The sequence below is a fragment of the Periplaneta americana genome, chromosome 12, assembly GCF_040183065.1.
Source record: "Periplaneta americana isolate PAMFEO1 chromosome 12, P.americana_PAMFEO1_priV1, whole genome shotgun sequence".
NCBI classification, from domain to species: Eukaryota; Metazoa; Arthropoda; class Insecta; order Blattodea; family Blattidae; genus Periplaneta; species Periplaneta americana.
Genome location: NC_091128.1, coordinates 138,124,193 through 138,137,196, shown reverse-complemented (window position 1 = coordinate 138,137,196; position 13,004 = coordinate 138,124,193). Strand labels below are relative to the sequence as shown.

Genomic DNA, 13,004 nt, shown 5'->3' with positions numbered 1-13,004 from the left:
GTTTTAATGTTCATACTTTATATTACTTGCTATATGTTTCCATTGAATTATGGTAATAACTTAATTTTAACCATTGTTTTTTACGTCTTCAGTAAATGGCGCTTGGCCCACTATGGTTCTGAAAGCTTCAAATAACTTAAATAGTGATACAGCATATATAGTGGTATTTAATTATATTTCTTTCTTTCGAAAATGTAAGAATTCACGATCTCCTATGTACCATTGCCATGGAATGAATAAATGTTTTTTTTTTCCTACTCATAAATTTTATATTTTGCACATAGGAGTTACTGCAGGAACAACGACACTATAATCTGAGGCGGCGGTGAAAATGTATTATATTGTTATTTTAAAAGTCTTGTATATCCTTAAATATCAGTCCTATCGAAATTTTGCACAGAATAAAACTTATCGGAAATCATTTTTAAAGAAACTTTTGTTATGTAACATTTTTTCACAAAAATCAATAATAAGCGAGATATTTCGATTTATTTAATTCAGGCCCCCTTATAATCCCCCTTTAAATAACGTATTTTGAATGCCATATAGCCTAAAATCTAAGTTACAACGAACTTAATTTATATTCCAATTTTCATCGAAATCCGTTCAACCATTATTGCGTGAAAAGGTAACAAACATCCAGAGAGACAGACAGACAGACAAAAATTTCAAAAAAGCGATTTTCGGTTTCAGGATGGTTAATTATACATGTTAACACCAATTATTTTTGGAAAATCGAAAATTACCAGAAACATTTTGGCTACAGATTTATTATTAGTATAGATTAAAGTGAAATGAAACGGTTTTAATAAAAATGAAACTGAATCAACAAAACCTTCTTGACTAGTAATCGTCCATAGAATTCAATGAAGAATGTATAGTTGGCACAACTGGTAACAAGAGAACAGCTCATCATACCACACTACTGCCATCTAGCGGAATATTTGTAATGATGAGATGGTACAATAATTCATTTGAAGACAGTTTAGTATTTTGGTAAATAAATTAATATTTTATTTTATTAGAGTACTTTATTTCTTCTAATCTTTAGGCTACATACTTTCTTCTAATTGTGTAATAGTCAATTAAATACCACCCAGGTTTTGATTTTCTCTAGATAAATCAAAACCTCTAGTGAAAATACTGTAGACAATTCTCATCAATGATTTTATTTTTCACGATTAACTTTGAATGATTAAACCAAAATTTATTTTTGTAAATTTGCAGAAAGCTCATCACCGTGAAGAAGGAAAGAAAATACTGAACTGTGCAAAAAATATTCATACTACACCTTTATTGACGAATACGCACTAAATTGTGATATCTATAGCTACGACATTAAACAACCATCTTAAATGGAATAACGAGAATAGAACTGGAACTAGAAGAACACTACATTTCAACCAATATGGACGTAACACTGTCCTTCCCTCTTTTCCCAAGAAAGAGAAACAAGCTTTTACTTGGTTACGGCCTATTAAGTTTAATTGAAAGACAGGTTGCCAGTTAAGGAAACGAATGATTTCTTTTTAAGAGTTAAGATCACAAAACGTGGTAATCATTCTAAATTCGAAGATTCTATTACTCTCGTCTCCTGTTAAGATTTTTTGTAAATCGGTAACTTTCTCGGTATAGTAGTAGGAGTGATGATCTCTGAATGATAACCGTGAATCAAGAACCGTGCACAAGGACAGAATAATAAAATAATAGGCATGAATCAATGAATGCGATCATGCATCATACACTTAATTTGGCAATTATAGACTTCGGATTCTGGCAGTTGCTGCGCAATGTAAATTAAGGGTAAGTTATATGTACGTGAACGACCACAAATATTGTCAGAAAATGCAGGCTCTAAATTTCTACAATTTTATAAGGAAATGAACTCACAATTGGACAAAAATTACAAGGTACCACAACAAGATTCATTAAAACTAAGTCTAAATATCTGATAAAAGCATAAAAAAGTTAATAATAAAAATTTTTAGAATTCACTTTTTACTTTAAATTAAATTTTCCAAAATTTGAAAATTTTCACAACTTTTATTTCATAACCCATGTATGGTGGGTCCCTATCACCATGGCATGGCGCGTCCTCAGATTGCGGATAGAGGAGACGGCCTCCAGATATGGAGAATAGCTGCGAATAAGTATATTGAATAAGCAGTCATGGACAGCCGATAAGGGGTGGTCCTCCAGCTTGGGGGTTGGGCGAAGGGCTAACAACCCATCACCGTAAAAAAACAGGCTGTTACGAATCCCTACAATAAGATAGGTTAAGGTATTTGAGAATAAGGTGCTTAGGAAAATATTTGGGGCTAAGCGGGATGAAGTTACAGAAGAATGGAGAAAGTTACACAACACAGAACTGCACGCATTGTATTCTTCACCTGACATAATTAGGAACTTAAAATCCAGACGTTTGAGATGGGCAGGGCATGTAGCACGTATGGGCGAATCCAGAAATGCATATAGAGTGTTAGATGGGAGACCGGAGGGAAAAAGACCTTTAGGGAGGCCGAGACGTAGATGGGAGGATAATATTAAAATGGATTTCAGGGAGGTGGGGTATGATGATAGAGACTGCATTAATCTTGCACAGGATAGGGACCGATGACGGGCTTATGTGAGGGCGGCAATGAACCTTCGGGTTCCTTAAAAGCCATTTGTAAGTAAGTAAGTATTATTTCATAACTCCACAACCATTAGAGACAGAATTTTGACATTTTGTACACCGATTTAACATGCATTTATGCAAAAGGTAGATTACAATAATGCCCATATCTTTGAAAATAGAAACATTAGGTCACAAAACTTTATGTAAATTTTAATATATTTTATATGGGACTAATAAATTAATTGTACTAAAATAAACAACTCTATATGTCTGAGAGTAGTCTACTTTTCAGAAATAAGTGTTTATTACATGCAGGAAAAATATTAAAGATGTCAGACAGTTACCAAATGATGTAACTGCAGATTTTTTTCATACTTTGATGAAACTAGTTTGAAAAATATTATTAGTAACTTTTTTATACTTTTATCAGATACTTAAGTTCTAATAAGTCTTGTTGTGACACCTTGTAACTTTTGTCCAATTGTGAGTTCACTTTCTTATAAATTTTTTGAAATTTAGAGTCTGCATTTTCTGATAATATTTTTGTGGTCGTTCACGAACATATACCCTTAATAAACAAACGATAAAACAGAAGCAGTCAAGAAGATCTGGTAGACCACAAAAGAACGCGTACTACAATCAACTAGCTACAATATGATAACTACGAAGATACATTACATACTGTTTGTAACTAAAGAGATTTATGTACTTAACTGAAAAACGCATCGAAAAAGGGGACTGTGCAACGATATTATATGACAAAAATTACAGATTTGCAGTTTAAATTAAACACAGAGGGAGAAAATGTACTTTTTAAATTGGTGATAACTATATAATATTTTTGCGACAGGGGTCCGAAGATCGCCATGAAATTACCTGGCATTCGCCTTGTAGTTGAGGAAAAATCTCGAGGAAAAATCCGATCAGGAATTGAGCCCAAGGTGGTTCAAACTATTACCGATCGCAACCACAGAACACACTGCAGCTCGCTATACGTAGACCACATGGCGGGAAACACTGTCACAAACACGTTTTAAGTGTATGTATGTATGTATGTATGTATGTATGTATGTATGTATGTATGTATGTATGTATGTATGTATGTATGTATGTATGTATGTATGTATGTATGTATTTATTCACACTGCAAATGGGTAGCCTATATACCCGGTGGTAGTGGTAACTAATTACACTCAATAATGACAATAATAAACACAATTAATAATAAATTAATAATAATAGTAATAGTAGTAGTAATTATAATAATAATAATAATAATAATAATAATAATAATAATAATAACTGGACTTGTACGTAAAGTTTTGAAAATGTATATAGACACACATATTATAACACACACCTAATAATTACAATAGTCTTCAATACAACAAATATGTTAATAGATTTCTACAAGAAGGTCAAATAATTTAATTAGAATTAGCATATACAGCTAAAAAGATTAAGAAAAATCCATTTTATCTATAATCAACATTAATATCGAAACAGACAAGCAACGGTCTTCGATAAAAATGTCGGAATCACAGTTACTGATGTAACAATATGAGTTCAAATCTAAAGTTCACCCTCACGCTATTCATATTGTTGTTGTTGTTTAGTCAACTGTCCGAAGACAAGTTGGAACCTCATAAGTGACACCAATAAGACATCTCTCATGAGCAGGACGTGATTTTTTGGTATTAACGTGAAATGTGTGAAAAACTTAATTTTATGCATAAAAAATGCAAATTCCTTAACGACAGACCAAAATTAAGCTAAATATATCCGCGAATTTTCGCGAAATTTATAGAACTCCACGAAATTACTTCACAATCACGATATTTAAAAAAAAAAACAGGTTATGTAGAGAATTCGCACAAAAATAACTCTTTCTTCCAAATAAAAAGCAAAAATTTTCTTGGTTATAAAATAGACATAATTATTTCTACATATCTGATAGTTCAGCATTACATGTGTGTGATATCTGACAACGATGTACACATAGTTTCAGGAAGCAGTGCAAGCAGACAACGTTCATTTCTTTTTTCCGCAAAAACTGCCTTTATGAGATCAAGAAGGCAGTGCCGTCACTCTCTCACAGTCGAATGAAATTGAATTATAAATTTAATTAATGATATAAATAATTTTCTGTTAGTTTCAAAGAAATTGTTTCAATAAGAATTTAAAAAAATGTTATTTCATCATTTTTAAGTTTCTTCACAATGCGAAATATGCACGAAATTGATTGTTTTTACGACATATCCACCGAAATCAAACCATTGAAATCACAGAAATTAGGGTAAAATAATCACCATAAAATCACACTCCTACTCATGAGGCAATTCATATTATGCAGTCTAAAATCGGCTACTTCAACAGCCGCCTGTAGAGTACCTACTTACATGATACTGATACGGATGACATGAGAAGTTACTTGGCAGCTATCACATGACACTTACCTGAAAAAAGAAAGGAAAAATATAGACTATATTGCCTGTATAATAATAACATAGTATTAATAAATAATTCGTAAAAATCAGTAGGCCTAAGCATATTTAACTTTAAGTCCACTTTAACAATTCCTACAAGAATCAAAAGATTCTCACAACAATCGACACTCATAATAATCGTCAACGGTTACACTGTTGCCAACATGTCGCCCTACAATCTCGCTAACTTCTCAGCAAAAAGTAGCTGAATCTCTCCCAAGTTTGTTTAAAAAATCCCCAGAAATGTCGCTAAAAATTAATAATAAATATCACTAAATAAAAATAAGAAAAACATACATATGCGGAGAAAAATATAATTTCCTCGTCGTCACCCTCTTCTGCGGAGTCTGGTTGTGTTGTTGACGGTTGTGATTTGAGGTGGAAGATGTGGGAACATTTGATTGTGAATACACTGCACTTGATTTAATCATTGATACTACATTTTCTGGTAAATTGTAACACTTTTTAAATATATCAAAATGAGCAAAAACCACAATCTCATTTGCTTCACACGAACTGTCGGCACAAAATTCCAAAAACTCAATTGCCTCGGGTCGGTTCGGAGTGGAAAATCTCCGCGTTGCGGGGAAGAACCAAGATTACACTAGCTGCAGCTCGCGACTGGTCACGTGACAATCAAAGTTGCCACCGTTTATGGTGTTGGAGCAGTAGCATTGAGAGACAGACCTAACCCGTGAGAATCACTGAATCAGCATCTTTCACCCCTGATCACTGATCATAAATATATGAGGTCAGGGCTTTCACGTATGAATCATTAGACGACTCAGTCATGCACCCATGCCTCTTCTAAAACTAAGAAGTGCATGACTTCAGTTGAATGTTTTAACTTAAAAGAAAGGAAAAAGTGGAAGGATATAAAAGTCCGCAGAAAAGTCGCTAATCGTATTTTACAAAATTTGTCGCCGAGACTGATTCAAAATTCCCTAGATTTAGCGACTTATCGCTAAATATGGCAAAACTGCAACGGTACCTCGATGAACCCAGTCTGCAGAAAATTCAAATGTAAGATTGGAGAGCGATATTGTGTAACTGAAATTCAACTATTTTTCTTTGAAGTTATGCTGAGGCAAAGAGATATACGCAATTAATCTTATGTCGCAACTAACATATTCTGGCTACTAAACCAGGTTCGATACCTATCAGTAACAAGAATAATTTGTTTCTCCTGTAAAAACTGGATATATTTTGTTTGGTGTTTATACTATGATGTCTTAAACAATGACTTTCCATCGTCCAGGCTACGGACCCAACGGTCCAAACTTTGAAGGTGCATAATAATTTGTTTACTAGCGCTATTTGTTAAGGAAATAATGATCTGCTTTGGTCATTAATTCTTTATATTAAGTTTTGTGTACGAATTACAGATTTATTAAATCATAATTGCACATTTGCTAAGCTTGTTTATATTTCGTTATGATAAAACGGAGTTGAAATTATCAACGAAAATAAAAGCAAACGTTGTTATCCATATAGTTGTCAAGTTGTCACTCGGGCAGACACACCAACTACTTCACCTGAATTCACACAAAACTAATTCTTTCACTTCATGTAACATCATAAATCATTCTACAGTTTCAGACCTGTACTAAATAGCATATAAAAGTTATTTTTACTGTGAATATTCCTGTCATTTCTTATCATACGCCTTCTTTATCTCGATAGTCTTCAATCATTCAAGTGTCGAAATTGTCAACGAGAACGATTAATGAGTAAAGTAAATTACTTATTATTTAATTAATTTCTTTGTTAACTTTTTATTTATTATAAGGTGCACCTCTGAAAGTCACAGTCGTAGGTTCGAATCTCGCATAGGGCATGGATATTCCTTCGATATCATTGTGATATGGTTGCCTAAGAGCTCGTTGTTTCGATATAAAATCAAGTAGACCAGCTTGTGTCAACGTAGGCGAAAAGTTCAATTTTGTTCAGAGCCAAGACAAGGCTCAAATCCAAGAAACGATCTTCCCAACTTTATTTAAATAAGTAAAGTTAAAAAGCTTTAAAGAAAAGCATATGTTTTGAAAGCATAAGAAAGAAGTTAAAATCTTCTATTAACTTTACTTAAATTAATACACTTAAACCAACAATAAAAATAAATCAATCTTAATACACTTCGCTTCCTAAAGGAGCCACACCAATAAATAATCCTTATCGCCCATAGAATTCATCGGCATGAGAATAGTGAGTCGAGAAAACGTCTAGTCCTATTAAATAATCTTTCCATTTCTTTCTCAGAACGATTTAAAATAGTCCGCAGGACATAGCCTTACTACTTTTGCTCATTATGTGAATTATAGTCCGGATCAGCTTATTTCATACCCTAAGGGTGAAACCTAACCATTTTTCCCCCATTACTACATATGCTAGTGGATTGTGGTGATTTTCTAGTTGCAGGTTGAATTTTCTTTTGCCAACTTCGTTTCGAATTTCGATGCTGACAAATATACAAATTTTGTAAAGTTTGCATCTGAGACAGATGTTGTCGGTACTGGAATTCCACGAAATTAAAACTGTACTAGATTTTTGAGCCGGTTACTGGAAACTAGTGAGATTTCAACATACTATCAATTAATTTAGTGAAATTTGAACATACTAATAATTAATTAATTAATATCAGTAAAGGTAAAGGTATCCCCGTAACATGCCATGAAGGCACTTGGGGGGCATGGAGGTAGAGCCCCATGCTTTCCATGACCTCGGCACTAGAATGAGGTGGTGTGGTCGGCACCACGCTCTGACCGCCTTTTACCCCCAGGAAAGACCCGGTACTCAATTTTATAGGAGGCTGAGTGAACCTCGGGGCCGTTCTGAAAGTTTGGCAACGAGAAAAAATCCTGTCACCACCTGGGATCGACAGTATTAATATTAATACATAATAGTTATTTTATGTGTTGCGTTACGGTTATAATTGAGGGCTTTGCTGGAAGAAAGGCGGATAGACCTATACGCCCTTCTTCGGGAAAACGGTTTAAAATGTAGTGAATAATAAAGTAGCGAAATTTTGTTTTGATTGTACTGTACATACCTGCAGGACAGGGCTGCGTGCGTGTATAACATTTTATTCAGGCGCGTTTTAAAATCTTAGATTGCATGTATCTCAATTCGCCATAGTGACGGATACGCCCTTTTTCAAGCAAACCCCTCAATTCAAGACTATAGTCGGGTAATTATAAATAAATATAACATACTTGGGTGTGATAATGTAGGATGGTGGACATGTGCATTCCTGTGACAATCTGAAAATCATACATATATATATATATATTTTTTTTAAGGATTACAATACTGTTTCAATATACTTCCTACAATGAGAAGGAGAATCATAGCCACAGGAAGTTTTTCGAAGTAGCTACGGAAATGCCTCTCTAAATATGTATTTTCATTAAGGATATGTACCAAACTTTCAATGGACAACCCTGGATAATTAGTACGACCCGTGTCCAATAATCCCCAAGTTATGATGAGCGCGTGATACCATTCATTCCGGATGAGAAGGCCTACTTCACATGCCCCGCTATGATTATTTATATTAATTTCCCCTCTGGAATAAAAAATCCCCACAATGACATCACTAGTCTGTCAGTGACCCTGCAAAGTAGTCCATGGCCAACGAACTCTTCTAACGAACGGGTTAACCTGCAAGTAAGACAGTTCTTCAGGAGTTACAACACAAATAAGGCGCCGCTAAGGAGCTGCTCCTGTGACAGACCAAGGCCTGCTGCCATTTCTTTACTAGAAAGGATCAAAGCCCTCTCCAGTGACAAAGTTAGGGACAAGGTCGCTATTCAGTGGACAGGTTTGTTAGGGCTGCAACGTCGTTTTAATCTAGACGATCTTTCATTCTATAACCCCATTGAGAAACCACTATGTGAACTACTTGGATACATGCTAAAAGTGCTATTTTAATATTTCCTTACAGTTACAAAGGTTATTCATGGTCAGTTTAATTGAGGAATGCATCTGTGCTAGAGATTGTTGGTGGTGATATGTTTTAAGGTATCAAAACAACTACAAAATGGAGAAAATATTCTATCAGTAAAGCAAATGTCGCGAATCTGACACGGAAATAACTAATATGCCGTCGATAGTTCCTTCTGTACCATTTGAAATATATGAAGAGTCCACTGCAAAAATGATGGATGTCATTTGGAACACATTTTTCAGGAGAAGCAATTGAAAGTTTGAAATGCTTAGCGCTCGAAGCTTAACTGTGATTTTACGATCAATACTGGACAATGACTATCAATGTTAATGCCATACTATATAACTCTCTATGTACGGGCTATTCCATCTCATATCGACCGAAATAAAAATTGACCTTTCAATTTTTAAATACAATGAAACTTTTTCTGTCCGTTGACAACTGTGATACAACGCTTTGTGCAAAGTTTGAGGCATCAGAACTTCATAGTGTTTAAATTAAAAATATTTAAATTTATCGTATTTTCATAAAATTAGTAACTTTAAACTGTTGTGGCTCCGAAACCCTTTCACCCAATGATCAAAATCATGGTTTATTTTGATGCTGAGAAATATAGTTTATATTGACATGTAAACAGTTTTTCTTACTTTTCATGGAAATGGAGAAATTTAGATTTTTCTTCATTAAGACGCTTTTGCCTACGAAAAAATATTTTTAAAATATATGGTTAGATTCCGCATTGAAAGTACCTACAAATAAACACATATTTTTTACTGCTGGGACGTTGATAAGAAAGTATTGAAAATATCAAATAAAGAAAATAGATAGTACGCGCGTGAACTAACCAGATGACTGTAGATAGTCGAGACAAGCAAGGCCAGGAGACAAACACGTGATGCGTCGTCTAGCAGTCATGGCTGGGCTAGCTTTATCACAAGTTTTCATAAACACAGGAGTAAAATGACGCCAAATGCTCGCTTATCTTCAGCTCTCGGCCAGTGTGTGGGGAAACTGCGCCGTTCAAGTCTAGGCGTGTGAAAATAATTTATTTAATACCCTCAAAACTTATTGCCGAGCCACTAAGTAAACAATGCAGAATCCCTCTTAATAATGCAAGGTTTTTCTCAATGTTTTTTTACATTTTTACAAATGGGCAAATAGCCTAAAAGTAAGTAAAATCAGATTATCTGTCTCTCTGTATACAATAAAAATAAGCATTACTTCTTATCATAATCTACTAAATGTCAGCTTCAAAATGAGCTCCCGTTCAATGTCTGCAATAAATGATTGCAGAGTTCTGAGCGCTAAAAGAGGCTTGTTTTTATAAAATACGCTAAATTTGTCGCTCAATAGTACGAAAACCGTTTGACTTTCGATAGTATATTTTTGAAAATGCACTCTCCTCAGCACGTTGTATAAATAGGGAAAAAATTAGGGTATTAAAAATGCGAGGTTTTTTACTGATCGATTTCATATGGAATAGCCCGTACATTCTATATGTCTAAAGCTATGCATTGACAGTCTTGGTTCATTTTCGACAAGAAAGTGACATCCATCATTCTTGCAGTGGACTCTTCATATATTAAATATAAGAAAATAAGGTCACAGACAAATGTTTGTTATGACGGGGCTACCGTTCCTCGCGCGACCATTATTATGAAAGGTCAGGTTTTCATCAACTGAGTAGTTTTCGCTTAGACATAACACATCGGTTAAGACGGTAGAGTGAAGGATTCATATTATGGCTAAGACATGAATGTTTATCCGCTGCTAATACGAACGAAATAAACTGTATTTGTGGTTTAAGATGTGTTGAGGGATTATTTACTCTTCCTTGGGATTTACCGAGTCCATTTTTTAGACTTTCTCCGTCTCATCATGGCGGGATTTCCGAGACATGTCGCCAGTCTCCACATAACATAATACAGGCTATCATATTGACAAACTACAAAAATCCATCACATAGACGGGATTCAAAATTATGACTACTCATACCGAAAAATTTACCTTAGCCGTTGAGTACACGGCTGTATATTGAGTTAAATTAAAACAAATAGCTAAAATGCATATAGAGTGTTAGTTGGGAGGCAGGATGGAAAAAGACCTTTGGGGAGGCCGAGACGTAGATGGGAGGATAATATTAAAATGGATTTGAGGAAGGTGGGATATGATGATAGAGACTGGATTAATCTTGCACAGGATAGGGACCTATGGCGGGCTTATGTGAGGGCGGCAATGAACCTGCGGGTTCCTTAAAAGCCATTTGTAAGTAAGTAAGCTAAAATGGGAGTCCCATCACTTGACTATATTATTTGACTGAATGGACAAAACTCTGAAGGCGTAAAATACTTAGAAAAAAAAAATTCGTGACATTTCATGTCAAAAGTCACCGACGTCTCAAAAAATAATGTTCTAATAAATAAGTCCCCCCCCCCCAAATATGTACAATTCGCTGGTCTTGAGCAAAATAATGAACAATTTTAATTTCAGTGTTAATCTTTCATACTTTCCTTGTAGCACACTGTGTTATTTTCTACATTCACTTTTCGAATGATGAAATCATAGAATTAATTTCCTTTCTTACAAAATGACCTTTATTTGCTCATTAAAACAAGAAATTCTGAGTGTACGAATCTAAGATATTGTACAATGGTTCACAGGCAATAATCCCACTGATATTTATCACTAAAGAGTCAGAGAGTAGCCACAGAATACTTTCACGCCACGGCCTTCAAGTTTAATCATGATTATCTCACGTCAGTTTAAGGTTTAAGGTATGCAAACGTTACGCAAGCATCCACAAATGCCGTGTTCATTATTGGCAATCGCAAGGAGGAGAGATGATAATGCCCACAACGCTTACGTTCACCGCGAAATCTGCTGACTTGCCAACAGATTTATTAGACAAAGGTTTAGCAGTAATCAGATTATTATTAGCAATATTAACTGGGAAACTTCGAGCTTTCTCATCTGTACGGCTTCCGGTAGTATTCTTGTAGTTTCCTTATTGTGTACGTCGCAACATAATCCTAAAACAAATGATACAACACAAAATGTGTCAAAACAGAGTATTAAAATTATGTGGTTAATTTCGGAAACTTCAAAACTTATAAAAATAAATGACAATAATAATAATAATAATAATAATAATAATAATAATAATAATAATAATAATAATAACATTATACTAGAAATAATAATATACTTAACGCTTTTAAGGAACCCGGAGGTCCATTGCCGCCCTCACATAAGCCCGCCATAGGTCCCTACCCTGAGTAAGATTAATCCAGTCTCTACAATCATATTCCATCTCCCTCAAATCCATTTTAATATTATACTCCCATCTACGTCTCGGTTTCCGCAAAGGTTTTTTTTTCCCTCCTGCCTCCCAACTAACACTTTATATCCATTTCTGGATTCGCCCATTCGTGCTACAGGCCTTTCCCAATTCAAATGTCTGGAATAACTAGAAATAATGAAGAATTATAGAGAAAACGAGATACTTCACTCAGAACGGTTGGCATCTAATTGCAACCCTAAACAAATCAGAAACTTCAGGCCAAGAGGACACTTGCTCAGGATAGGGACCATTGGCGGGCTTATGTGAGGGCTGCAATGAACCTCCGGGTTCCTTAAAAGCCAGTAAGTAAGTAGGTAAGTAATTAAGTACAGTAAGTATAATTTTTCATTTGTGCACTTTTGCGACAATTATTTATTTTACAACTTAAACCCTGCATTAAACAGTACTTTTTCAAAATCCCGCCATCTCAAGAAGAATGGTTTGAAGTTGAAACTAGTTAAGGATGTTTAGAAGACACGACAGCGCCAAATAAATATGAACTGAACCAAATTAATTAATTTACACACCAGCCACATACGCTCCAAGATGGCTGCTTCTGAAAACAAGAAGATAAAACATATGCATGTACGTAATTCATTGAATTGTTGATAATATAAA

At 34.7% G+C, this 13,004-nt stretch overlaps 1 protein-coding gene across 5 annotated transcripts in view; it reads right to left on the bottom strand.

Moving 5' to 3' along the window:
• The window catches only part of jvl (javelin-like), a 569,361-nt gene that overhangs the window by 213,980 nt on the left and 342,377 nt on the right, over positions 1-13,004 (bottom strand). The gene's annotated exons all lie outside the window — the stretch shown is intronic.